Source organism: Phyllobates terribilis, unplaced genomic scaffold, assembly GCF_046119375.1.
Source record: "Phyllobates terribilis strain yellow unplaced genomic scaffold, ASM4611937v1 Scaffold_2555__1_contigs__length_124301, whole genome shotgun sequence".
Classification (NCBI taxonomy): Eukaryota; Metazoa; Chordata; class Amphibia; order Anura; family Dendrobatidae; genus Phyllobates; species Phyllobates terribilis.
The window spans coordinates 13403-39095 of NW_027365312.1; the positions used below are offsets into that span (position 1 = coordinate 13403).

General features: G+C 46.4%; 1 pseudogene; it reads left to right on the forward strand.

The window, feature by feature from the left end:
* Positions 1-3706: 3706 nt before the first annotated feature.
* On the forward strand, positions 3707-24823 carry LOC141246429 (mitochondrial fission regulator 2-like; annotated as a pseudogene).
* The last annotated feature ends 870 nt before the right edge of the window (positions 24824-25693 follow it).

The window sequence follows — 25693 nt, forward strand, 5'->3', positions numbered from 1 at the left end:
AGTAAGCAGTCCACGTGATCGACAGGACTCGGTACCAGATGAAGACGGCATGGTGTCATTCTCCGCTGTAGGAACAGAAGAAAGTCTTTTATATATTCGCATACTGTTGGAGTACCGAGTGACCTACCTGCGAGAGGTAGAACAGTTGAATCTCGCTAGACTGCGAGTGGAAAGACAGAATCGCCTGAGCAGCAGAAGATGGCAGCCGTCTAGAAATTGTGAGACCAGACAGAGAAAGGACCCTTCAAATAATAGAACGGCTACAGTAGAAGTTAGAGACTTTCCAAGATGTCCTGAGGATAGTGGGCGTGGGTTTAGAGGTAGTGAGACTTCCAGTAACTCAGGTCTGAGTGGCCCATACAAACGACCCAATAGAGTACGGGACAGTAGGGAGTCGAACCGGACCTTAGATACCAGGGTATGTGAGTCACACTGCTGTATTGACCGCTGGGAGCGGGGGAGGTCTGACAAGGTTACGACCGACCGCTGGGAGTGGGGAAGGTCTGACAAGGTTACGACTGACCGCTGGGAGCGGGGGGAGGTCTGACAAGGTTACGACTGACCATTGGGAGCGGGGGAGGTCTGACAAGGTTACGACCCAGAAATTTGACTTGACGAAGGCAGTGACAATGACAGAAGGTAGGTCCCTAAGGAATGGGCTAATGTTGATGATTAGTGTTCCAGGGGCTGAGCAGCGCAATTGTCAAGTACTTGGTCTCTGTGTGAACTGTGGGTTATAATGTGATTGTGTATATTATGTGTTCAACCCCACAAGTTTGAACAGAGGGGGGATATGTAATGCAGCGGCTTGCGGCATTACTGTAATGGTCCAGGGTGTGTTCTGGCTGACCATGTACCTCTCCCTCAGGTGACTGATCACATGACTGTGACATCATCACAGGTCCTGTGCACACAGAAGGACTGATCACATGATTGTGACATCAGCACAGGACCTGTGTGCACTGGAGGATATATAAATCTTGGTGCTTTTGAAACAGGGTGTGAAAGGCATGAGGCCTGTTCCCCGTGTGTGGGACACCATTAGAGTGTGAGGCCTAGTGAAGCCGGGTGAAGCCTGAAAGGCAAAGGCAGGATCCTTGTGTATAAGAGATGCCAGTAGCCTTGGAGGGCAAGAGGCTTGGAAGACAAGAGTCCTGAAAGGCAGAGGCTGGTTTCCTTGTGTGTGCAAAGAGATGCCAGTAGCCTTGGAAGGTAAGAGGGCTGGAGACCCCCATCTGGGAAGCCGTAAAGCCACAGCTGTGGCAGAACAAATCTGATGGAAACCGCTAGACCCGGCAAAAGGTAAAAGTGGTGCGTTATATGGACATTGATATAGTTACTTGGCTGAAGGCTGTAACTGGAGCCAAGTGGGCCTGTCTGCCACTTGAAAGGCTCTTGGATGTTATGTGTGTAAACATGCCAGTGAGCCACTGAGATGGACTGTGTGATAAGCAGTTATGAAGTGTAATAAACTGCTGGATTTCATGTTACTGGAAAACGTTGCATGTGTGCTTTAATTGACCCGGTGAAGCGAGGGTCCCCCAGCGTGATGACTAGCACTGCCTTACAATATATATATGTAAGTATGTGTAGACACTGGTTAGGCTACTACTGTAACGGCTTGAGTATATATGACACTGATCAATTATCATTATGGCCTCTGTCAGGTAATTACATAGATGATGCTCAGTGACAATAGTAAATGGCCCAGTAATACAATATGGGAGAAGAAAGATGACACTCACCATAAGGGTCTTGGTATTTTTGTTGGCTAAAAAATAGCAGCTGACCTGTTACAGGAGAGCGTGGGTGCATGCAGGTGCCGACCATTTCCTGTTATTGTGCTGCTTCGTTTGGTGTGACTAATAAGACAAATAAATATACCAAGATACTTCTTACTTCTGGTGAGCTCTGATTGTCTTCTCCCATATTGTATGAGCTCAGTCTAACCCCACCTGCACCCAGAGCTGTGGAGTCGGAGTCGTGATAAAATGGACCGACTCCGACTCCTAAAATATATAACAAATTGGGTGTAGTAGTTCAATGCAGTTTGTGGAGAATATTATTTCATAAGGATTTGGGAAAGTTATGAAATGTCCTATAAATGTCTGTCCTATTCTTGATCTAAGGGTCTAGACTTTTAGCTGAGATGAATCTGTGCTACAGTAAATTTATCTCTTAAACATGAGCCATGTATGAGGGTGTTGGAGTCAGAGTTGGAGTCGGTGTCATGGAAATTGAGGAGTCGGAGGTTTGGCTTACCGACTCCACAGCCCTGCCTGCACCACTGATTTACAGCTTTCTGTCTACACTGTGCATAGACAACGCTGACAGTGGAGAGGGACATGGTTAGCCTGAGCTCATGAATATTAAGGACTGCATAGCAGGAGCTGATCATTGAGAGGACTAGCAGAGCTGCAGCAGATAACACAATTGTAGCACCCCGAGGACTCGGCTGCTACAGGGGTATTGCACCTCGATCCAGAGGTGTGGTATTCCACTCCCGGGTAAGGATGGAGTGTGGAACTGGGCTCAGTTAGCTGCATGCACCACACTCACCCCATTTCCGGGGGACAGACCAACGGTACTCCCACCAGATAGATGTGCAGGTACGACAGCTTCTGTCCCCGGCTGGAGTGGGGAGGGGGGAGGAACATCCTAGTGGTGTAGGAGCAGATAGGGGAGGGACTCTGGGCATAGGTAGGAGCCCATTGGGTGCTTGTCACCTGGGCTCAGGTGTCAGAGGGAGTATATAAGGTGGGCACCATCTTAGGACAAGGTCTTTTTGGTCTGCTCTGTGCAGAGAGGAGCTCAGCCAGAGAGGGCTGACAGGGAGCTGTGGCTCAGTCTGGGCCCAGCTCCAGAGCCAGGCCTGGAGAGGAGGCCTGAAGCAGAGAGAGAGAGAAAGGAGAAGAAGGAGGAACAGAAACACCAGGAGAGGCCCAGAGATGCAAGAGAAGAGGGAACCCTGAGATCCCACGAGTTAACGGGTGAAGGGTTGGCAGAACAGGGTACCGGATCCCAAACTGGTGGAGGCCAATTATCCTCAGCCAGGAACCGGAGGTCGTGGACAAGTTTTGGCGCAACCCCTCGCCATATCCACCAGGAAGGCATACCACGTATAGGGTCAGGGAAGCCGGGAAAGGTTTCACCACCAGAAGGCTCGAGGGAGCTGGACAAAGGTGGATCCCTGGTGGGGACGGCCAGTAGGAAGGAAGAGAGGGGAGCTCAGGACCACGCTCTGGAACTGCCTGGGAGTTGGCCGAGTCCCGCACCTGGTGGACGCAGCACGGCTCGGGTGGTCACTCTTGGCCGAAGTGATCTGAATACCAACTGTGAGTAAAGCTGTGAAAACTGCAATGCACGTCTCTGAGCTTCCTTGTCACACCACTACCACTATCATCATTCCCTGCTTCACCAGCTGCCCTGAGGCTATACCTCTCCCGTTGGGGGTTATACCATCCACGCTGCACAACCACACCACCGGCCTCAGCGGTCTGCCCTGCAGCGGCGGCTTCATAGCTGCAATCAACGGGTGGCGTAGTCGAACTCTATAACATCTTAATGCCGAGCACTGCCTCTTAGTTTGACCACCCTGGGCACGGACCGGGTCACCGCCACGAGGACTACTACCCCTGTCAGATCCGGCTCCGGGTATCCCCCGCATGCGCAACGCAGCACAACATGGCCCAGGGGGCGCGTCACAATGATTTATCAAAACTACAGCAAGGAGCCCAGTAACATCACTGGATTCGGGGTCTCGGCCCCCACATCATGCTGCTCTCAGATGAGGTAGCATAAACCTGGTGACAGATTCCCTTTAGTAACATCAGACACGATCTTCCATCCAACAAGTCAATGGACCCGAATAATTCAGACTCAGGATTTCTGACTATGATGTTGGCCAGGAGAGTGTGTGAAAAGAGTCTCCTTCCTGCAGACGATCATGCTTTTCAGCTTTGGAAGATGAGCTGCTGCAGCAGAGAGTACAGATTGCTGCCATTGTTGCCCTACAACCGTCACAAGCCGCACAGTCTCGTAAGCCATTGTTTTTGTAATCCTTATAAATCACTTAATGGGTTAAACAGGTCAAGCTTTTGCTATGTATTTGGTATGATTTGATCTCGTTTTTGTTTCTCAGATACAGAATCAATGTGCTCATTTAGCTGCCCAGGTAATGCCCTCTCACCCCCATCTTCAGCTTCTCCACCACTTTCCGCACAGTTTTTGCAATTTACAACCCCAGTAGCTCCGCTGCCCCCTCCTCCTCCTCCTCCTCCTCCTCCACCACCCCCAGTCCCATCTTCCCAACTAAAATCTGCACTTGATATTATAAGAGAACGTAAAGCTTCTCACAAATGCAGCCCGACGGAAAGTGAGGCTTCAGAGAAAGGCAGTGTGGATCAGCTCCCCAGTATGATGGATGTGTTAAAAGGCATGAATTCCATCAAGCTTCGGGCGGTCGAAAGGTCATTTTATAGATTTTCTTTAAATATATATTTTTTATTACAGACATGCGTGAAATAGAATGAAGGAGAAAACTGTAAAAAAAAAAAAAATCTGTCACTGAGCCTGCATCTTTCCCTGCACATGACTGCTGATCTCATGAGCTGTCATGTGCCTTTAACAGCCGCAGTCGGATCCGAGATCCACCCGCAGCTGTTAACCAGTTAAATACCGCTGTCAATCACTAGCAGTGGCATTTAATACACACCTGCCAGAAGCTCGTCACAAGACACACCCATAGGCGTCCCTGTCATGTGATTGCGGGGTGCCAATGTGTTGTCATGACAGCCGGGGGTCTGCAGAAGACCCCTGGCTGTCATTGTAGATCCCCTGTGGCCGGCATTCATAGGAGATTGTGATTTCTGCTATACATAGCAGTGCTGAAGCCCTGCTATGTGTAGCACAGGTAATCAGATGATTGCAGCTTCAAGTCTCCTAAGAGGACTATTGCTGCCAGTAAAAAGTAAAAAAAGTTTTAAAAAACATAAAGGTTTAAATCACGCCCTTTTGCCCTATTGAAAATAAAACCATTAAAAAAATATACGCATATTTGGTATCGCTGTATTCAGAAATCTCCGATCTATCAAAATATAAAGTAAATTAATCAGATCGGTAAACGGCGTAACGACAAAAAAAATCTAAACTCCAGAATTATGTTTTTCTTTTTTTGCCTCCGCAAACATAACAGGCGATCAAAACATTGTATCTACCTCAAAATTATATAAATAAAAACGTCCGCTGAGGGCGCAAAAAATAAGCCCTAACCTGGCCCTAGACCCGAAAAATGGAGATGCTACGGGTCTCGGAAAATGGCGACATAAGCGATTTTTTTTAATTTTTTTTTTACAAACTTCTGATTTTTTTTTTCACCACTCACATATAAAAGAACCAATACATGTTTGGTATCTATGAACTCGTACTGACCTGGGAATCATAATGGCTGGTCAGCTTTAGCATTTAGTGAACATGGTAAATAAAAAAAAAAAATTACAATTGTGGAAATGCACTTTTTTGCAATTTCACCGCACTTGGAATTTTTTTCCCGTTTTCCAGTACACGATATGGTAAAATAAATGATGTCAATCAAAAGAACAACTTGTCCCGCAAAAAAAAAAGGTACCGTACAGACCAAAAGTTTGGACACACCTTCTCATTTAAAGATTTTTCTGTATTTTCATGACTATGAAAATTGTACATTCACACTGAAGACATCAAAACTATGAATTAACACATGTGGAATTATATACTTAACAAAAAAGTGTGAAACAACTGAAAATATGTCTTATATTCTAGGTTTTTCAAAGTAGCCACCTTTTGCTTTGATAACTGCTTTGCACACTCTTGGCATTCTCTTGATGAGCTTCAAGAGGTAGTCACCGGAAATGGTCTTCCAACAATCTTGAAGGAATTCCCAGAGATGATTAGCACTTGTTGGCCCTTTTGCCTTCACTCTGCGGTCCAGCTCACCCCAAACCATCTTGATTGGGTTCAAGTCTGGTGACTGTGGAGGCCAGGTCATCTGGTGTAGCACCCCATCACTCTCCTTCTTGGTCAAATAGCCCTTACACAGCCTGGAGGTGTGTTTGGGTTCATCGTCATGTTGAAAAATAAATGATGGTCCAACTAAACGCAAACCAGATGGAATAGCATGCCGCTGTAAGATGCTGTGATAGCCATGCTTGTTCAGTATGCCTTCAATTTTGAATAAATCCCCAACAGTGTCACCAGCAAAGCACCCCCACACCATCACACCTCCTCATCCATGCTTCACGGTGGGAACCAGGCATGTAGAGTCCATTCTTTCACCTTTTCTGCGTCGCACAAAAACACGGTGGTTGGAACCAAAGATCTCAAATTTGGACTCATCAGACCAAAGCTCAGATTTCCACTGGTCTAATGTCCATTCCTTGTGTTCTTTAGCCCAAACAAGTCTCTTCTGCTTGTTGCCTGTCCTTAGCAGTGATTTCCTAGCAGCTATTTTACCATGAAGGCCTGCTGCCCAAAGTCTCCTCTTAACAGTTGTTGAAGAGAAGTGTCTGCTGCTAGAACTCTGTGTGGCATTGACCGGGTCTCTAATCTGAGCTGCTGTTAACCTGTGATTTCTGAGGCTGGTGACTCGGATAAACTTATCCTCAGAAGCAGAGGTGACTCTTGGTCTTCCTTTCCTGGGGAAGTCCTCATGCGAGCCAGTTTCTTTAAACCAGACAATGTGAACTGAGGTCTAAGATGGCAGACATACAAGAAACAGAGGCATGTTCACACTAGCAAAAAAGAAGCAAGACAAAAATATATCTCATACCCTACCATAATTATATATAAATGTAAAGCAAAATTGCATAATAAATATAGGGTACTTAGTGAACTATTTTTGATCAAAAAAAGTATACAAGCCGTCCCACCAGCGGCAAGGTGACCCTAAATTGGGACGGTACCTATACTGCCTATATTAAAAACCTTACTGTATATCAAAGTTGAAGTAATGCATATAAAAGGGTAGACAAATAGGACCGGGTCCCAACTCCAGACCACCTAGGCCCGTGGTAAGCTACATATATACCAATCAGCTCAACAAAGGGCATGCCACACCCTTAAATTGCACAGAATGCAAACAAGTCAAAAAACCAGACAATGTGAACTGAGGTCTAAGATGGCAGACATACAAGAAACAGAGGCATGTTCACACTAGCAAAAAAGAAGCAAGACAAAAATATATCTCATACCCTACCATAATTATATATAAATGTAAAGCAAAATTGCATAATAAATATAGGGTACTTAGTGAACTATTTTTGATCAAAAAAAGTATACAAGCCGTCCCACCAGCGGCAAGGTGACCCTAAATTGGGACGGTACCTATACTGCCTATATTAAAAACCTTACTGTATATCAAAGTTGAAGTAATGCATATAAAAGGGTAGACAAATAGGACCGGGTCCCAACTCCAGACCACCTAGGCCCGTGGTAAGCTACATATATACCAATCAGCTCAACAAAGGGCATGCCACACCCTTAAATTGCACAGAATGCAAACAAGTCAAAAAACCAGACAATGTGAACTGAGGTCTAAGATGGCAGACATACAAGAAACAGAGGCATGTTCACACTAGCAAAAAAGAAGCAAGACAAAAATATATCTCATACCCTACCATAATTATATATAAATGTAAAGCAAAATTGCATAATAAATATAGGGTACTTAGTGAACTATTTTTGATCAAAAAAAGTATACAAGCCGTCCCACCAGCGGCAAGGTGACCCTAAATTGGGACGGTACCTATACTGCCTATATTAAAAACCTTACTGTATATCAAAGTTGAAGTAATGCATATAAAAGGGTAGACAAATAGGACCGGGTCCCAACTCCAGACCACCTAGGCCCGTGGTAAGCTACATATATACCAATCAGCTCAACAAAGGGCATGCCACACCCTTAAATTGCACAGAATGCAAACAAGTCAAAAAACCAGACAATGTGAACTGAGGTCTAAGATGGCAGACATACAAGAAACAGAGGCATGTTCACACTAGCAAAAAAGAAGCAAGACAAAAATATATCTCATACCCTACCATAATTATATATAAATGTAAAGCAAAATTGCATAATAAATATAGGGTACTTAGTGAACTATTTTTGATCAAAAAAAGTATACAAGCCGTCCCACCAGCGGCAAGGTGACCCTAAATTGGGACGGTACCTATACTGCCTATATTAAAAACCTTACTGTATATCAAAGTTGAAGTAATGCATATAAAAGGGTAGACAAATAGGACCGGGTCCCAACTCCAGACCACCTAGGCCCGTGGTAAGCTACATATATACCAATCAGCTCAACAAAGGGCATGCCACACCCTTAAATTGCACAGAATGCAAACAAGTCAAAAAACCAGACAATGTGAACTGAGGTCTAAGATGGCAGACATACAAGAAACAGAGGCATGTTCACACTAGCAAAAAAGAAGCAAGACAAAAATATATCTCATACCCTACCATAATTATATATAAATGTAAAGCAAAATTGCATAATAAATATAGGGTACTTAGTGAACTATTTTTGATCAAAAAAAGTATACAAGCCGTCCCACCAGCGGCAAGGTGACCCTAAATTGGGACGGTACCTATACTGCCTATATTAAAAACCTTACTGTATATCAAAGTTGAAGTAATGCATATAAAAGGGTAGACAAATAGGACCGGGTCCCAACTCCAGACCACCTAGGCCCGTGGTAAGCTACATATATACCAATCAGCTCAACAAAGGGCATGCCACACCCTTAAATTGCACAGAATGCAAACAAGTCAAAAAACCAGACAATGTGAACTGAGGTCTAAGATGGCAGACATACAAGAAACAGAGGCATGTTCACATTAGCAAAAAAGAACCTTGCGGCAAGGTTTTTAATATAGGCAGTATAGGTACCGTCCCAATTTAGGGTCACCTTGCCGCTGGTGGGACGGCTTGTATACTTTTTTTGATCAAAAATAGTTCACTAAGTACCCTATATTTATTATGCAATTTTGCTTTACATTTATATATAATTATGGTAGGGTATGAGATATATTTTTGTCTTGCTTCTTTTTTGCTAGTGTGAACATGCCTCTGTTTCTTGTATGTCTGCCATCTTAGACCTCAGTTCACATTGTCTGGTTTTTTGACTTGTTTGCATTCTGTGCAATTTAAGGGTGTGGCATGCCCTTTGTTGAGCTGATTGGTATATATGTAGCTTACCACGGGCCTAGGTGGTCTGGAGTTGGGACCCGGTCCTATTTGTCTACCCTTTTATATGCATTACTTCAACTTTGATATACAGTAAAGTTTTTAATATAGGCAGTATAGGTACCGTCCCAATTTAGGGTCACCTTGCCGCTGGTGGGACGGCTTGTATACTTTTTTTGATCAAAAATAGTTCACTAAGTACCCTATATTTATTATGCAATTTTGCTTTACATTTATATATAATTATGGTAGGGTATGAGATATATTTTTGTCTTGCTTCTTTTTTGCTAGTGTGAACATGCCTCTGTTTCTTGTATGTCTGCCATCTTAGACCTCAGTTCACATTGTCTGGTTTTTTGACTTGTTTGCATTCTGTGCAATTTAAGGGTGTGGCATGCCCTTTGTTGAGCTGATTGGTATATATGTAGCTTACCACGGGCCTAGGTGGTCTGGAGTTGGGACCCGGTCCTATTTGTCTACCCTTTTATATGCATTACTTCAACTTTGATATACAGTAAGGTTTTTAATATAGGCAGTATAGGTACCGTCCCAATTTAGGGTCACCTTGCCGCTGGTGGGACGGCTTGTATACTTTTTTTGATCAAAAATAGTTCACTAAGTACCCTATATTTATTATGCAATTTTGCTTTACATTTATATATAATTATGGTAGGGTATGAGATATATTTTTGTCTTGCTTCTTTTTTGCTAGTGTGAACATGCCTCTGTTTCTTGTATGTCTGCCATCTTAGACCTCAGTTCACATTGTCTGGTTTTTTGACTTGTTTGCATTCTGTGCAATTTAAGGGTGTGGCATGCCCTTTGTTGAGCTGATTGGTATATATGTAGCTTACCACGGGCCTAGGTGGTCTGGAGTTGGGACCCGGTCCTATTTGTCTACCCTTTTATATGCATTACTTCAACTTTGATATACAGTAAGGTTTTTAATATAGGCAGTATAGGTACCGTCCCAATTTAGGGTCACCTTGCCGCTGGTGGGACGGCTTGTATACTTTTTTTGATCAAAAATAGTTCACTAAGTACCCTATATTTATTATGCAATTTTGCTTTACATTTATATATAATTATGGTAGGGTATGAGATATATTTTTGTCTTGCTTCTTTTTTGCTAGTGTGAACATGCCTCTGTTTCTTGTATGTCTGCCATCTTAGACCTCAGTTCACATTGTCTGGTTTTTTGACTTGTTTGCATTCTGTGCAATTTAAGGGTGTGGCATGCCCTTTGTTGAGCTGATTGGTATATATGTAGCTTACCGCGGGCCTAGGTGGTCTGGAGTTGGGACCCGGTCCTATTTGTCTACCCTTTTAGATGCATTACTTCAACTTTGATATACAGTAAGGTTTTTAATATAGGCAGTATAGGTACCGTCCCAATTTAGGGTCACCTTGCCGCTGGTGGGACGGCTTGTATACTTTTTTTGATCAAAAATAGTTCACTAAGTACCCTATATTTATTATGCAATTTTGCTTTACATTTATATATAATTATGGTAGGGTATGAGATATATTTTTGTCTTGCTTCTTTTTTGCTAGTGTGAACATGCCTCTGTTTCTTGTATGTCTGCCATCTTAGACCTCAGTTCACATTGTCTGGTTTTTTGACTTGTTTGCATTCTGTGCAATTTAAGGGTGTGGCATGCCCTTTGTTGAGCTGATTGGTATATATGTAGCTTACCACGGGCCTAGGTGGTCTGGAGTTGGGACCCGGTCCTATTTGTCTACCCTTTTATATGCATTACTTCAACTTTGATATACAGTAAGGTTTTTAATATAGGCAGTATAGGTACCGTCCCAATTTAGGGTCACCTTGCCGCTGGTGGGACGGCTTGTATACTTTTTTTGATCAAAAATAGTTCACTAAGTACCCTATATTTATTATGCAATTTTGCTTTACATTTATATATAATTATGGTAGGGTATGAGATATATTTTTGTCTTGCTTCTTTTTTGCTAGTGTGAACATGCCTCTGTTTCTTGTATGTCTGCCATCTTAGACCTCAGTTCACATTGTCTGGTTTTTTGACTTTTTTGCATTCTGTGCAATTTAAGGGTGTGGCATGCCCTTTGTTGAGCTGATTGGTATATATGTAGCTTACCACGGGCCTAGGTGGTCTGGAGTTGGGACCCGGTCCTATTTGTCTACCCTTTTATATGCATTACTTCAACTTTGATATACAGTAAGGTTTTTAATATAGGCAGTATAGGTACCGTCCCAATTTAGGGTCACCTTGCCGCTGGTGGGACGGCTTGTATACTTTTTTTGATCAAAAATAGTTCACTAAGTACCCTATATTTATTATGCAATTTTGCTTTACATTTATATATAATTATGGTAGGGTATGAGATATATTTTTGTCTTGCTTCTTTTTTGCGAGCCAGTTTCTTTGTAGCGATTGATGGTTTTTGCAACTGCACTTGGGGACACTTTCAAAGTTTGCCCAATTTTTCGGACTGACTGACCTTCATTTCTTAAAGTAATGATGGCCACTCGTTTTTCTTTACTTAGCTGCTTTTTTCTTGCCATAATAAAAATTCTAACAGTCTATTCAGTAGGACTATCAGCTATGTATCCACCAGACTTCTTCACAACACAACTGATGGTCCCAACCCCATTTATAAGGCAAGAAATCCCACTGATTAAACCTGACAGGGCACACCTGTGAAGTGAAAACCATTGACGGTGACTACCTCTTGAAGCTCATCAAGAGAATGCCAAGAGTTTGCAGAGCAGTCATCAAAGCAAAAGGTGGCTACTTTGAAGAACCTAGAATATAAGACATATTTTCAGTTGGTTCACACTTTTTTGTTAGGTATATAATTTCACATGTGTTAATTCATAGTTTTGATGCCTTCAGTGTGAATGTACAATTTTCATAGTCATGAAAAAACAGAAAAATCTTTAAATGAGAAGGTGTGTCAATCTTTTGGTCTGTACTGTATATTGACAAAAAATAAAAAACTTGGCTCTGGGAATAAGAGTAGAAAAAAATGAAAGGGCAAAAACAGAAAATTGCAAGGTCATGAATGGGGTTAACAATGCTGTACCCTTCTCTGGAAGTCCCACATATAATGAATGTAGCAGTGGCGTGAATGCTTGAGAAGGCTCAAATATAATGTGTCTCTTCCAAGCCCCATTCATGGTGGGGGTCTTCCATGCGGACCTCCTGCGATCAGCAGGCTTATCCTGTGGATATGACTAGCCCAGGGGAATGGGGATGACTCGGTACCCGGGCCTTTAGCCTGGCCTTTAGGGATGTCACGGTGGTCGGCTCCCGGGCCCGTACTCTGGGCCTCTCTTTTAAAAGGGTTGGTGTTGTAAAAGAAAGAGTTTGTGACGCCACCTGTGGCTTCTGGTGAGGATCACCAGTGCTGCGCAGTCCACTGAGGCAGGTGATAAGGCAGCTTGATGGTATAGCTCCCCACAGGTAGAGCTGGGCCTCAGGGCAGTATAGGAACGGGGATGCAGGACAAAGAGACTCCGCCGGGCCAGATCAAGAACAGGGATGGACACAATAGTCACTTCAGTACCTTTTACTGGTGGAATTTCAGGCACTCCCAGGAGCACTGTAGGGTGAAGGTTGTATGTCCAGATCCTCCCCAATGAGCAGGTTTTGGGCCTCCTGGTTCTGGCTTCTGCGTAGTAAGTTTCTGACCTGCCTGGAGCTAGGCCTAACTTTGTCTCTGTCCTGCGCTGGCTGACCTTGTGGTAGGGCCTTCTCTTGGAGAGCACGCTCACGACCTACGGGGCCTATGTGTCTCCTGGCTCTGGTACGTATCAGCACTTTAGCGATCCTGGGACCTGTAGTTCTCCAGGGATTCCAGTTTATCTTACTGGGTCGTGGAGATCCCGGCAAGCTTCGGACCCGGGGTCCGGTAACTACTTCTTCTTCGGGGTGAGCTAGTTAAGCTCCTCTGCCCCCTATGAACTAACTCTCTACTCTTCGCCTTCGGCCTACTCGGACCCTCAATAGGCTACTCACACTAACGGCAGCGTGCCGCGTTTCACCGATCTTATGGCGCCGACACACCTACAGCTCACCTCACTGAGCTACACGTGAGTCTAGAACGTGCTCCACTGCAGACTGACCTCTCTCAGGCTTTTGCACTGCAGGAACTCTCACAACAGGTTTGCTTTCTGTCGTCTCCAGTCTAGACTAACTGCTGCCTGGCTCCACCTTCCCTTATATATCTCCCTAAGGAGCTCCCTCTGGTGGTCTGAGGTGGAAGTTGGAGATGTGTGAATGGTTATGGGGGCCTCTTGTGGAGGAATCCTTCAGTACACCCTCCTGGGTCTGTGATACCAAGCACAGCTGGGCTTCACATTCCCCCCTAGTTAAACTCAGCACTCCCGGGCTGAAGTACATTTTATAACAACAGTAACAATAGGAAACATAAGCAATACTAGAACACTCTTCCCTTTATGGGAGGCACGGATCTTAAACGTTGCAGAAACAATACAAATACAGAGTGTCCTCAGAATCCAAGTCTCCTATGGTGAGGTTCCCATACAGGATGTCCATCTCACAAGGTAGAGTACTTTGGTAGTTTTGAGGGACCTGTCCTAAACCCTCTACGCAGGCCCTGGGGTGGCTGCAGGGCATGAAGATCCGAGTTGGACCTCCAAAAGAGCCACTCCAGATAGGTTTTCCTTCTGAGGTCACCTGAAAGGGGCACTCCAGGGAGCGCAATTATATACAATAAGAGTTTTTGGGCTGCACACAGTCCTCAGCCATGCAGTTCATTATGCAAATAAAGAATTAATAGGAAAAAGCACAAATTGATAAGCATGCATGAAAACAAACAGTTACGCAATACATTACAATTTAATACTCAATACCCCAGGGGTAACTATCTACATTCTCTGAAATTTTGCTACTTTACTCAGTGTACCTAGCAGGAGGTTTACCTCTTGTGCTGCGTACTGATCTGCATAGTGTTGTGGTTAGTGGAGTGTCAGTATCTGTATCCTCAGTTACCCTACCAGTTTTACATGTAACCATGTTGTAAAATTGCCTTAACCTCTCTCTTGGACTGGCAAGTCTACCATTGGCTGGGCCCTCTTGCTCCGCTCCTGCCGGGGATCCTTCATCTGGGGATACTTCTTGAGCTGGCTCTTCTGCAGCACTTACAGGTTCAACTTGCTGTGGAGGGTTTTCTGGCTGTTCATAGAATTGGAGTACTGGAATGATTACTGCACCTCCTATTTGAGGCCAATCCGCTGGGAAGTCTCCAAGGTCAGTGTGTATCACTGTTTCTTTAGGTTCTTCCTGGGTTGTGAAAGACACTTCTTCCTGAGTCTTTAGTAGATGTAGACACAACTTCAGGTGGTCCCTAGATATTGTCGCAGTTGTTCTTCCTCCATCTTTGCTGATCAAACACGTCTTCCTGTTGTCAAACCTTGAATTCAACACAGTGTAGGGTTCTCTCTCCCACTGGTCATCAAGCTTGTGTTTCCTCCGCTTCCTTTTCAATACCACTTCTCCTGGTGTGAAGGGTTCTGCTGGTGCACTTCTGTTGTATTGTGCCTCTTGTTTATCCCTCACCCGAGTGAGACTGTCTTCGACACAGGCTTGGACTCTCCTGTACTGCTCCTGTCTGGTCGTGTCCCAGTCCTCAGTGGTCACATCAGCTTCAGGTTCTACCACACCAAGCTTCAGGTCCATGGGCAACTTCCCTGGTCTTGCACGCATGAGATATGCCGGAGTGCAATTGGTGGAACTTACTGGTATGTGATTATACAGATCCACTAGGTCAGGTAGTAGGTCTGGCCACTGGCTTCTCTCTTCTAGTGGTATGGTCTTCAGTAGATCGATGATGATGTTATTCATCTTTTCACAGAGACCGTTAGTTTGGGGGTGGTACGGTGTAGTCCTGATCTTTTTATACCCGTACAGATGGCAGAACTCTTTGAACAATTCAGCCTCAAAGGCCGTGCCTTGGTCAGTCAGTACCTGTCCAGGCTATCCATGGGACCTGCAGAAGTACGCTTGGAACGTCTTAGCTGCTGTCTCTGCTGTCAGGTCTTTGATAGGGGAGACCACCAGGACCCTGGAGTAGTGATCCACCATGGTCAGGGCATAGGAGTATCCTGACCGACTGGGTGACAACTTGACATGGTCCAGGGCCACGATCTCCAGAGGGCGAGTCGTCTTGATGGGTTGCAGGGGTGCCTTCTGGCTGCTGTAGTCTTTTCTTCTGAGGCTACAGGGTCCACAGTCTCTGCACCACCTCTCAATGAAGCTGCGCATCCCCACCCAGTAGAATCGACACTTCAACAGGGTCTCTAGCTTTTTCTAGCCAAAGTGCCCCGCCTGATCGTGGTAGGTCTCCAACACCATCTGGATGTCCGTCTTGGGGACCACTATCTGCCACACCATCTCGAGGGTTTTGGGATTGACGTACCTCCGGCACAACTTCTCACGGTAGATAAACAGCCGGCTTCTCTCATTCCACAGCTGCTTTGCTTGGAGAGCCGCATCCTTCTCCAGGGAGGAACCTTCTTGGGTTATCAGCTCCTTGATACGGCTGACAACCGGGTCGCTGTCCTGGGTCTCTTTCCAGCTGTGGTGAGGCAAGGGGTTTAACGTCTTACCGCGTTGCTTCCTGGAGGCTCGTAGCTCGTGGGCCATCCCATTCCGGTGGAAGGCAGGTAGTTCAACCTCTTCCAGGTCATCCACTTCTTCTTCTGTGTCTGACTGGTGAGGCATCCTGGACAGGGCATCGGCGTTGGCGTTCTTGCGGCCCGCCCGGTACTTTATGGTGAATTGGTAGTTTGACAGCCGAGCCATCCATCGCTATTCCATGGCTCCCAGCTTGGCTGTTTGAAGATGAGTTAAGGGGGTATTGTCAGTGTAGGCAGTAAACTTGCTGGAGGCTAGGTAGTGCTTGAACTTTTCTGTGATGGCCCAGACCAAGGCCAGGAACTCCAACTTGAAGCTGCTATAGTTCTCTGGGTTCCTCTCGGTCGGGCGGAGCTTCCTGCTTGCATACGCGATGACTTTCTCCTGGCCATTCTGCTTCTGACTTAAGACAGTGCCCAGGCCTTCATTGCTGGCATCTGTATACAGCAGGAATGTTTGGCTGTAGTCAGCGTAGGCTAGGATCTCATCACCTGTCAGGATCTCCTTCATCTCTTGAAATGATTCAGCCTGTTCTTTACCCCAGTGGAATGGAGGGTTTTTGCTTTTGGGGGACTGCCCTACCAGGAGGTCTTGCAGAGGAGCTGCCTTCTTAGTGTAGTCCTTTACAAACCTCCGGTAGTATCCGACTAGTCCCAAGAACTGACGCACCTCCTTGAGGTTCTTCGGCTCCGGCCACTTCTGGATGGCAGTAACTTTCTCCGGGTCTGGTGCTACCCCTTCCGGACTGACAATGTGCCCCAGGTACTGTACCTTTCTCTTGAGCAGGTGGCACTTTGAGGGCTTCAACTTCATCCCGTACCGGGACAGTGACTCAAATACCTCTGCCAGGTGTTTCAGGTGGTCCTCGTACGTTCTGGAGTACACAATTACGTCATCCAGGTAAAGTAACACAGTCTCGAAGATGCGGTGTCCCAGGCAGCACTCCATCAGTCTCTGGAACGTTCCGGGGGCATTTTAGAGTCAAAACGGCATGCTGTTGAACTCGCAGAGTCCCATCGGGGTGGTGAAGGCCGTCTTCTCCCGATTCTCCTCAGCCACAGCGACCTGCCAGTAACCACTAGTGAGGTCAAGGGTAGAAAAGTAATTTGCAGACTTTAAGGCAGTTAGGGACTCTTCTATGCGTGGTAAAGGGTATGCATCTTTATGTGTAATGCGATTTACTTGACGGTAATCTACACACATTCTCATGCTCCCATCCTTTTTCCTAACCAGCACTAGGGGAGCCGCCCAGGGACTACAACTATCCCTAATTACTCCCGCCTTCCTCATGTCATGCAGCATTTCTTTTGCCTTCTGGTAGTGAGCTGGGGGTATAGGCCTATAACGTTCTTTAATTGGGGAATGGTTGCCTGTGGAGATATGATGTTGAACCCCCTTAACCCTCCCAAAGTCAAGTGGATGTTTACTGAACACCTGCGAGTATTCTTGAACCACCCGGTGTACACCCTGTTTTTGATGGGCAGGAGTGGTGTCTGTCCCAACATGGAGCTGTTGACACCAATCCTCCACCTGGGTTGCAGGGTCATTATCTTCCACTTCTTCTGGTGAAGTTAAGGACTCCGCCACATGGATACAGTTGTTGTTGACAGCATGTAGTTTAGCAACAGTGGCATAACGTGGCAGTTTGACCTCATCTTCCCCTAGGTTAAGAAGACGGACAGGCACCCTCCCATTACGTACATCTACCACCCCCCTGGCGGTTAAGAGCGTGGGTCTGTGCTCAGAGCAAAGGGGTTCTACTACCGCCTGGTAGCTCTGTCCTCTAAGACCTATGGCAGCTCTACACCAGATGAGCATTTCACTCATTGGGGGAACAACAATGGGTATAGGGTCTGTTACCCTCACGTTACCGATTTCACCATCTGTTAATTGTACTTGCTGTTGATACATCAAGACGCGGATTTCTCTCTGCAGCGCCCTCCTCTGTCTCGGTCTGGCAGTGTCAGCGATCTCTTGGAGCAAGAACACAACCTCTCCCAAACAGTTACCAACAACATTAGTGCCTAGTACCATATATGGGTTGCTGTCATCAGGGTTAGTCTCCACTACAATAAGTCCCTGGTCCTTCAGCTCCACTCTCCCCACCTTACAGTCACATTCTTAACCCCGAGTAGGTTAAGGGGGAGTCCATTTGATGCATATACAGACAAATTTGGAGCTGGCGGACGCAGATCGTCCATGGACCAGTACCTCTTGTAGAGGACTTCAGGTATGATGGTTACCTGAGATCCTGTGTCCAGCAGGGCATGCATCGGGATCCCGTCCAATACAATGGACAGGAAAGGTCTTCCTCCGACGAACCTGTTGTACCAGTCTGATGGACCTGGTGAGTCTACTCCTGGGTGGCGGCCTTCGGACCCAGGGTTTTCTCGTTTAAGGGACAATTCAGGGCGATGTGTCCTGTCTTATGGCATCGGTAACAGATCGGTTCCCTTGGTGGACGGCGTTGGTCACTGGTCCTCGGCGAGGGTGGTGTTGGCCTCCTCCTCCTCCGCATCCAGGGGACATCCTCAGGGCTATCAGCTAGCAGGATCTTCCCTCCTCCCTCAGGCTCCGTCCGCAGCTGCAGGGCACTCAGCACGGTGGTCAGGGTTTTACTCAACTGACGCACCTCTGAGCGCAGACTGTCCAGGTCTTTAGGGGACGTTGTTGGAACCTTAGCTTCAGCAGTCACTGGAGAAAAGGTGGGCGTTGCAGGCTCTGGGGTTGCCCCACCCTGGTAACATTGGATGGCATTTGTCTCCAGGGGCTGTAGTCCTTTTATAGCCATGTCCTTTAGATTGTCAAAGGTGGCATCTGGATGATCCAGGGACCACCAACGCACAGTCCTGCTCTCCTCTGGAGACTTCAGTCCCCGGACAAACTGTTCCTTCAGCATTTTGTTCTCATTCTCAAAGCTGGTCGGACTAACCTGGTTCAGAGCCCGCAGGGCCCCTTGAAGATGCCAGGCGTAGTCACGAACATAGTCCTCTGGTTGTTGGGAGCAGCTGTAGAACCTCATCCGGAGGTCCGCCTCAGTAAGGTCCTCAAAGACAGTATGTAGTTTTTGGAATATTGCGGACACTATCCCCGGTCTGCGGCCGACCATGTTTCCACTTCCCGCTCCGCAGCACCGGTCAGCTGTCCTAATACAACGGCAGCTCTTTGTTTGCCGGTCATAGAGTACATGTCCAAAATACCACATATCTTCCGCTTAAATCCAGACAGGGTATCTGGTTTGCCGTTGTACTGGCGGAGCCACTTTTCTCCAGGAATGTACGGTAAAGTCATAGGAATAACAGGTGTTACAGGCGCTGCTGGTGGAGCGGCGGCTTCGGCCTGCCCATTATCGGGGACGTTGACCGGTAGGTCGGCGTTCTGCTGTTCGACGGACATCTTAGCGCCCCCCTAGTTAACCGTGGCCTACCTTCTGGTTTTTCTTCCGGTAGGCCGCAGCTCCGCAGGTGACGGTTGTCTTCAGGACCTTGCGTCGCTTGCATCCTACGTCAGAGCGTTCAGCGACGCTCCGTACAGGACCTGGCGCTTCCTGATTTGACATCAAGGCGTGGGGTGTGTCCGGGACTTCGTGCTCTTTTGCAGGTACGCCCCTTATTTTCCCGCGGTTACGCCCTTCTTCTCGCTCAACGGCCCAACAATGGCGGCTATCTTCACCACAACTTTTCGTACACAGTTCAAAATAAAGGCGCACAGTACCCGGTGGCAACGGGCAAAACACGGTGTCGTTGCAGTGGGCACGTGATCCTGTTTGCGACGCCAGGAAAGAGATGACTAGCCCAGGGGAATGGGGATGACTCGGTACCCGGGCCTTTAGGGATGTCGCGGTGGTCGGCTCCCGGGCCCGTACTCTGAGCCTCTCTTTTAAAAGGGTTGGTCTTGTAAAAGAAAGAGTTCGTGACGCCACCTGTGGCTTCTGGTGAGGATCACCAGCGCTGCGCAGTCCACTGAGGCTGGTGATAAGGCAGCTTGATGGTATAGCTCCCCACAGGTAGAGCTGGGCCTCAGGGCAGTATAGGAACGGGGATGCAGGACAAAGAGACTCCGCCGGGCCAGATCAAGAACAGGGACGGACACAATAGTCACTTCAGTACCTTTTACTGGTGGAATTTCAGGCACTCCCCGGAGCACTGTAGGGTGAAGGGTGTATGTCCGGATCCTCCCCAATGAGCAGGTTTTGGGCCTCCTGGTTCTGGCTTCTGCGTAGTAAGTTTCTGACCTGCCTGGAGCTAGGCCTAACTTTGTCTCTGTCCTGCGCTGGCTGACCTTGTGGTAGGGCCTTCTCTTGGAGTGCACGCTCCCAACCTACGGGGCCTATGTGTCTCCTGGCTCTGGTACATATCAGCACTTTAGCGCTCCTGGGACCTGTAGTTCTCCAGGGATTCCAGTTTATCTTACTGGGTCGTGGAGATCCTGGCAAGCTTCGGACCCGGTGTCCGGTAACTACTTCTTCTTCGGGGTGAGCTAGTTAAGCTCCTCTGCCCCCTATGAACTAACTCTCTACTCTTCGCCTTCGGCCTACTCGGACCCTCAATAGGCTACTCACACTAACGGCAGCGTGCCGCGTTTCACCGATCTTATGGCGCCGGCACACCTAAAGCTCACCTCACTGAGCTACACGTGAGTCTAGAACGTGCTCCACTGCAGACTGACCTCTCTCAGGCTTTTGCACTGCAGGAACTCTCACAACAGGTTTGCTTTCTGTCGTCTCCAGTCTAGACTAACTGCTGCCTGGCTCCACCTTCCCTTATATATCTCCCTAAGGAGCTCCCTCTGGTGGTCTGAGGTGGAAGGTGGAGATGTGTGAATGGTTATGGGGGCCTCTTGTGGAGGAATCCTTCAATACACCCTCCTGGGTCTGTGATACCAAGCACAGCTGGGCTTCACAGATAGGTGATAACTTGCAAAGTTAAAATTAACTTATGCAAACATGATTTCAATAATTATATTAGGTTTAACATTTCAGAGTAGTCTGTCCCTAATCATAAATATGCTGTATTAGCCCCACTAATAGGATCTTAGACAAGTCTTTTCAGAAAATGGATAGCAGGTGATTGATTCATTTTTTTAGAAAAAGTCTGTAAAAAAAAATCTTATTAGACATAGCAGCAATGAACGAAAAGTGGTTTGTATGAAGAGCTAAGTTATAGCCTGTCAGCCCGTCTGTTACAGAATGGCAGTGATGTTTATTTTCACTGCTTTTTCACTTTAGATCCCCTGGTGGGAAACCCTCAACCAGGAAAGACAAGAAGAGATGTTCACTTAATGATCCCACAGACCCTGCAGCCATTATAGCCAAAGCCTTGAAGCAGAAGTTTGCGCACAGAAATGGTGATGACGCTGTCAATAAAGAAAATAGATCTCATGAGGAGTCTCCGTTCTCCAGTCCTGAAGCCCCAATGGTACTGTTTGTAAATCTTACATGACTGACCAACCAAAAATCAGGCTTATGAAAGATCGTGAATGGAAGGTTTGTTGCTGGATCTTTAAACGGTTTATCCAGGACTATTTTATCTTTTTACTATAAGCCTAAAAACTAACAGGCAGGTTGTTACTAACAGTGGCAACTACCTGCCTGTTGTATCCGGTGCCGGCTCGGAGAGGTCACCGACCACTGTCGCCGGCGATTCAGCTGCTCCAAGTCAACAGAGCAGCTCTTCTTCTTCCAGGCTGCTCTGTTGATGGGGCGTGGCTACCGACGTTAGGCAACTTGTGAGTCGGCTGCCAATCAGCATGACGTCAGCAGTCACGATCCATCAAGAGACCAGAGCAGAAGAGAAGCCGCTGCTCTGTAGACATGATATTAGCAGAAGCCGCTGAATTGCTGTGACCGCTCTGTGTCAGCAGAGATCTGTGCAGGGCACAACAGACTGGTAGTTAGCAACTACCTACCTGTTAGTTCTTAGGTCAATAGTTAAAAAAATGTAATAGTCCTAGATAACCCCTTTTAACATTATATACTTGGCAGCAATTATCTATCGTGTGACGTGGCCATAAGACTAAGTCAACTGTATAACATGGTCCTTGACTGTATAACATGGTCTATTACTGACCAGTGATAAGAAAGTATAAAAGCACGGACAACCCCATTTATTTGAAATATGGTTCCTAATGTTGGCGGCACTAGCTACAGATATAGACCCTAATTGCTCTATAGGGGTTGTCCATCAATAAAGACAATTTTTTTAAATACTTAAATGCATGCATTTTTAGCTAAAAATAATTTTTTGGAATTGGATTTGATTAAAAATTTTGCACCGTTTGCCTTTTGTAGTCTCTATCTTGCACTGTCTAAGAATCCATCAGTGAGCTTATTATAACAGTTCAATAGGAGAGAACTGTTATAACAAGAGAAGGAGAGTACCTTTTTTTATGTCTTTTTCTGACATCATCTCAGCTGGTTTAAGACCACTGACCACATCAAAGTTGAATGTGCAGGGAAACAAATAGTCTGTAAAAGCCAAATGGTGCAATATATTTAATGAAACCAAAATGCACAAAATATATCTTTAAGTCCACAAAGATGCAACATGCACCAATTGGCAGAACGGGGAATTTTTATCCCCAATGGAGAACTTTTATCCCTGTTACAAAATATGTGCCGCAGGTCAGATGCATGACCGCTGGGAGTCTACCGGAAAAAGCCGAGCAGCTACCTAGGGAATGAATGGAGCAGCTGTCAAGCATGTGCCTTTGCTGAAGCATTCGTCATCGAAACCAATTTTTTACACTGTTGATACTACATAGTAAAAAAAACATAGTTCTTATAGATGCTATATAACCCTTTTAAGGCAACCCACATACTCTAAAATCTAGACCTTTCGGCTGCGTGCCCACGATGCGTTTTTCATGCGTTTCCACTGCGGAATTTCCGCAGTGGAAACTCATTAAAAACGCTTGGTAATCTGCACCACATGGTCCTCAATGGCATTCCGCAATGTCAATGCACATGCTGCGGATTATTCCGCAGCGTTTCTGCGGCGCTCAAAAATCCGCAGCATGTTCATTAATTTTGCGGAAGCGCAGCGGAATTGCCGCCATTGACTTGCATTGAGACGCATATAATCCGTGTCTATACGTTTGTACATGTGGATTATATGCGTTTCTATGTGCGGATGGTACCCAGTTCTGGAGGAGAGAAGACTCTCATCCAGACCTGGGTACCATTGTACCTGTGAAAAAAAGAATAAAATAATAAATAAAGTTTATATTTACCTTCTCGCGGGCCGGCCGGCAGCGCTTATCTTCCAGGACCTGAGATGACGTCGCGATCATGTGACCGCAGGCTGTCTCGCGATATGCCGGCAACCCGGAAGGACCGCGACAACACACGCGGCAGCACATGCGGCAGGGGATCGGTAAGTATAGCTTTATTTTTTACAGTCACACTATATAAATCCATGCTGTTTGCATGGATTTATATAGTGTGACCTAGTTGTCAAGCACTTTCCAAGTGATGCTATCGGGGCTCGGTTAGCTGCATGCATCACACACACCCCATTTCCGAGGGACAGCTCAACGGTGCTCCCATTAGTACAGTAATGCAGGCACGACAAATCATGTCCCTGGCTGGAGTGGGGAGGGGGAAGCACACCCAGTGATGTAGGAGCAGGGGGGGATGGTTTCTGGGCATAGGTAGGAGCCCATTGGTTGGAAGTCACCTGGGCTCATACACAGAGAGGGAGGTATATAAGGTGTCTTCATCTTAGTCGAGTAGAGTCAGTTCAGTCAGGAGGAGAAGAGAAAAGGAGTTCAACCAGGAGGGCTGACAGGGAGCTGTGGCTCAGTCTGGGCCCAGCTCCACGAGGCAGGCCTAGAGTGAAGGCCAGAGCCAGAAGAAAGGACAGAAACAGAAAGGAACAGAAAGGAAAGTAAGAAGGAACAGAACACCAAGAGAGGCCCAGAGACACGAAGGCAGAAGGAAACCTAAGGACCCAGGAGATTACAGGTGACGGGTTGGCAGAACAGGGTACCGGATCCCAAGTTGGTGGAGGCGACTAATCCTTAACCAAGAACCGGTGGTCGCAATCATTTAGTGGTGCGACCCCTTACTACACCTACTAGAAAGGCACACCACATAGGGTCAGGGAAGTGGGTACCCAGCCCTCCCAGGAGAAGATCAGAGGCAGCTGGACAAAAGTAGTGTCATTGGTGGGGCACGGCTGACGAAAGGATAGAAGGGAGTCCTGTGCCACACTCTGGAATTACCTGGGGGTTGACCGAGCCCCCTGCCTGGTGGAAGCAGCACGGCTCGGGCGGTCCTACCTGTGCACAAGTGAACTGGATGAGAACTGTGAGTAAAAAGCTTGAACTGCAACGCCTTGTCTCTGTGCTTTCTCACCGTATGCAGCACTACTGGTACTGGGACGCCCGTGCACCATAACCCCCACCGTCTACTACACTGCCCTGGGGCTTCACTCTTCCCGTCGGGAGTCACACTACCTCAGCTGCATACACCATCAGCCCCAGCGGTCTGCCTTGCAGCGGCGGTTCGCACTGACCGCAATCCACGGGTGGCGTAGTCGGACATTATCCCATAAAAGCCCCCACAAAAGACCGCCATTGGCCTGACCACACTGAGCCACGGGCCCGGGTCACCGCCACGGAGACTACAACCCCCAGAAGCCCGGTTCCGGGTGTCCCTCGGCCCAGGGGGCGAGTCAAATGCACGATCTGCATGCATTTTTTCTGGCAAGGGAGATGCAGAAACGCTGCAGAAATTTTCTGCTTCATTTCTGCATCGTGGGCACATACCCTTATTGGGTAGAAGTGTTTTAACTAATTGAATCGTTGACTGATCCTTCACGATTTTCCCAGTGTATATATGAATGTATATCTGGTTCTAACTTTTCCTATGTTCTTCACTTGTAGTTTGGGCGCCACCTGCTTAAGCCTATTGGGAAAAGAACACAGAAGGAAATTACAAGAAAGCAAGTTCATGTCTGAGTTGATGTTCATACCCCTGATGAAGCCATAATCACTTGGCGTAACGCGTAGGTTATTTATATCCTTCCTTTTTCTTTGAGCAGCTTTATTCTTGGCTAGTGTTGAGCGATACCTTCCGATATCGGGAAATATCGGATCGGATTGGATCGGACCGATACCGAAAAAGTATCGGATATCGCCGATTCCGATACCGGAAACCAATGCAAGTCAATGGGACAGAAATATCGGAATGAAAATAAACCCTTTCTTTCCTTGTAGGTTAATTCTACATGAAGGAAAACAACTAAGAATAATGTAGAATGTATTGGGGGAGGTGGGGGAGACAATAAAGGCATAGAGGTTTAGCCCTATCAAATGGAATAGCAGGAATTAATTTTTTTTTTTAAGACGTTCTGAGTTACGGAAATATTGACTATGTTAAGTATTTTTATATTTTGTCAGATATTTATGTTTCACTACTTCCATGCTCTTCACCTTCTTTTTTACTTCTCCCACACTTTCTCCTTCATCATCCTCAGCATCTTTTTCATCCACTTCTTCTTCACCTTCTTCATCTTCTTCTTCTTCACCTTCTTCGTATTATTCTTTTTTTTTACATTCATCATATTCTACTTTTTCATCTTCTTCATCTTCTTCTTCTTCATCATATTCTTATTTGTGGCAGGCATTCCTCTAGTTGTTATCTATAAAAGGTTGGACATTACACCTTTCGTTCTGCCCGTCACAAAAGATTTACAACAGGATTTGTCCGCGTTCAGTTTGGCCTGCAGCAGCAGGTCTTTTCCAGGGGCATCACGAGGAGGAACGGACTCACCCCCATACACTGCTTAGTCATCTTCTGCTTATAATTTAGATATTATCTTTTGCTCT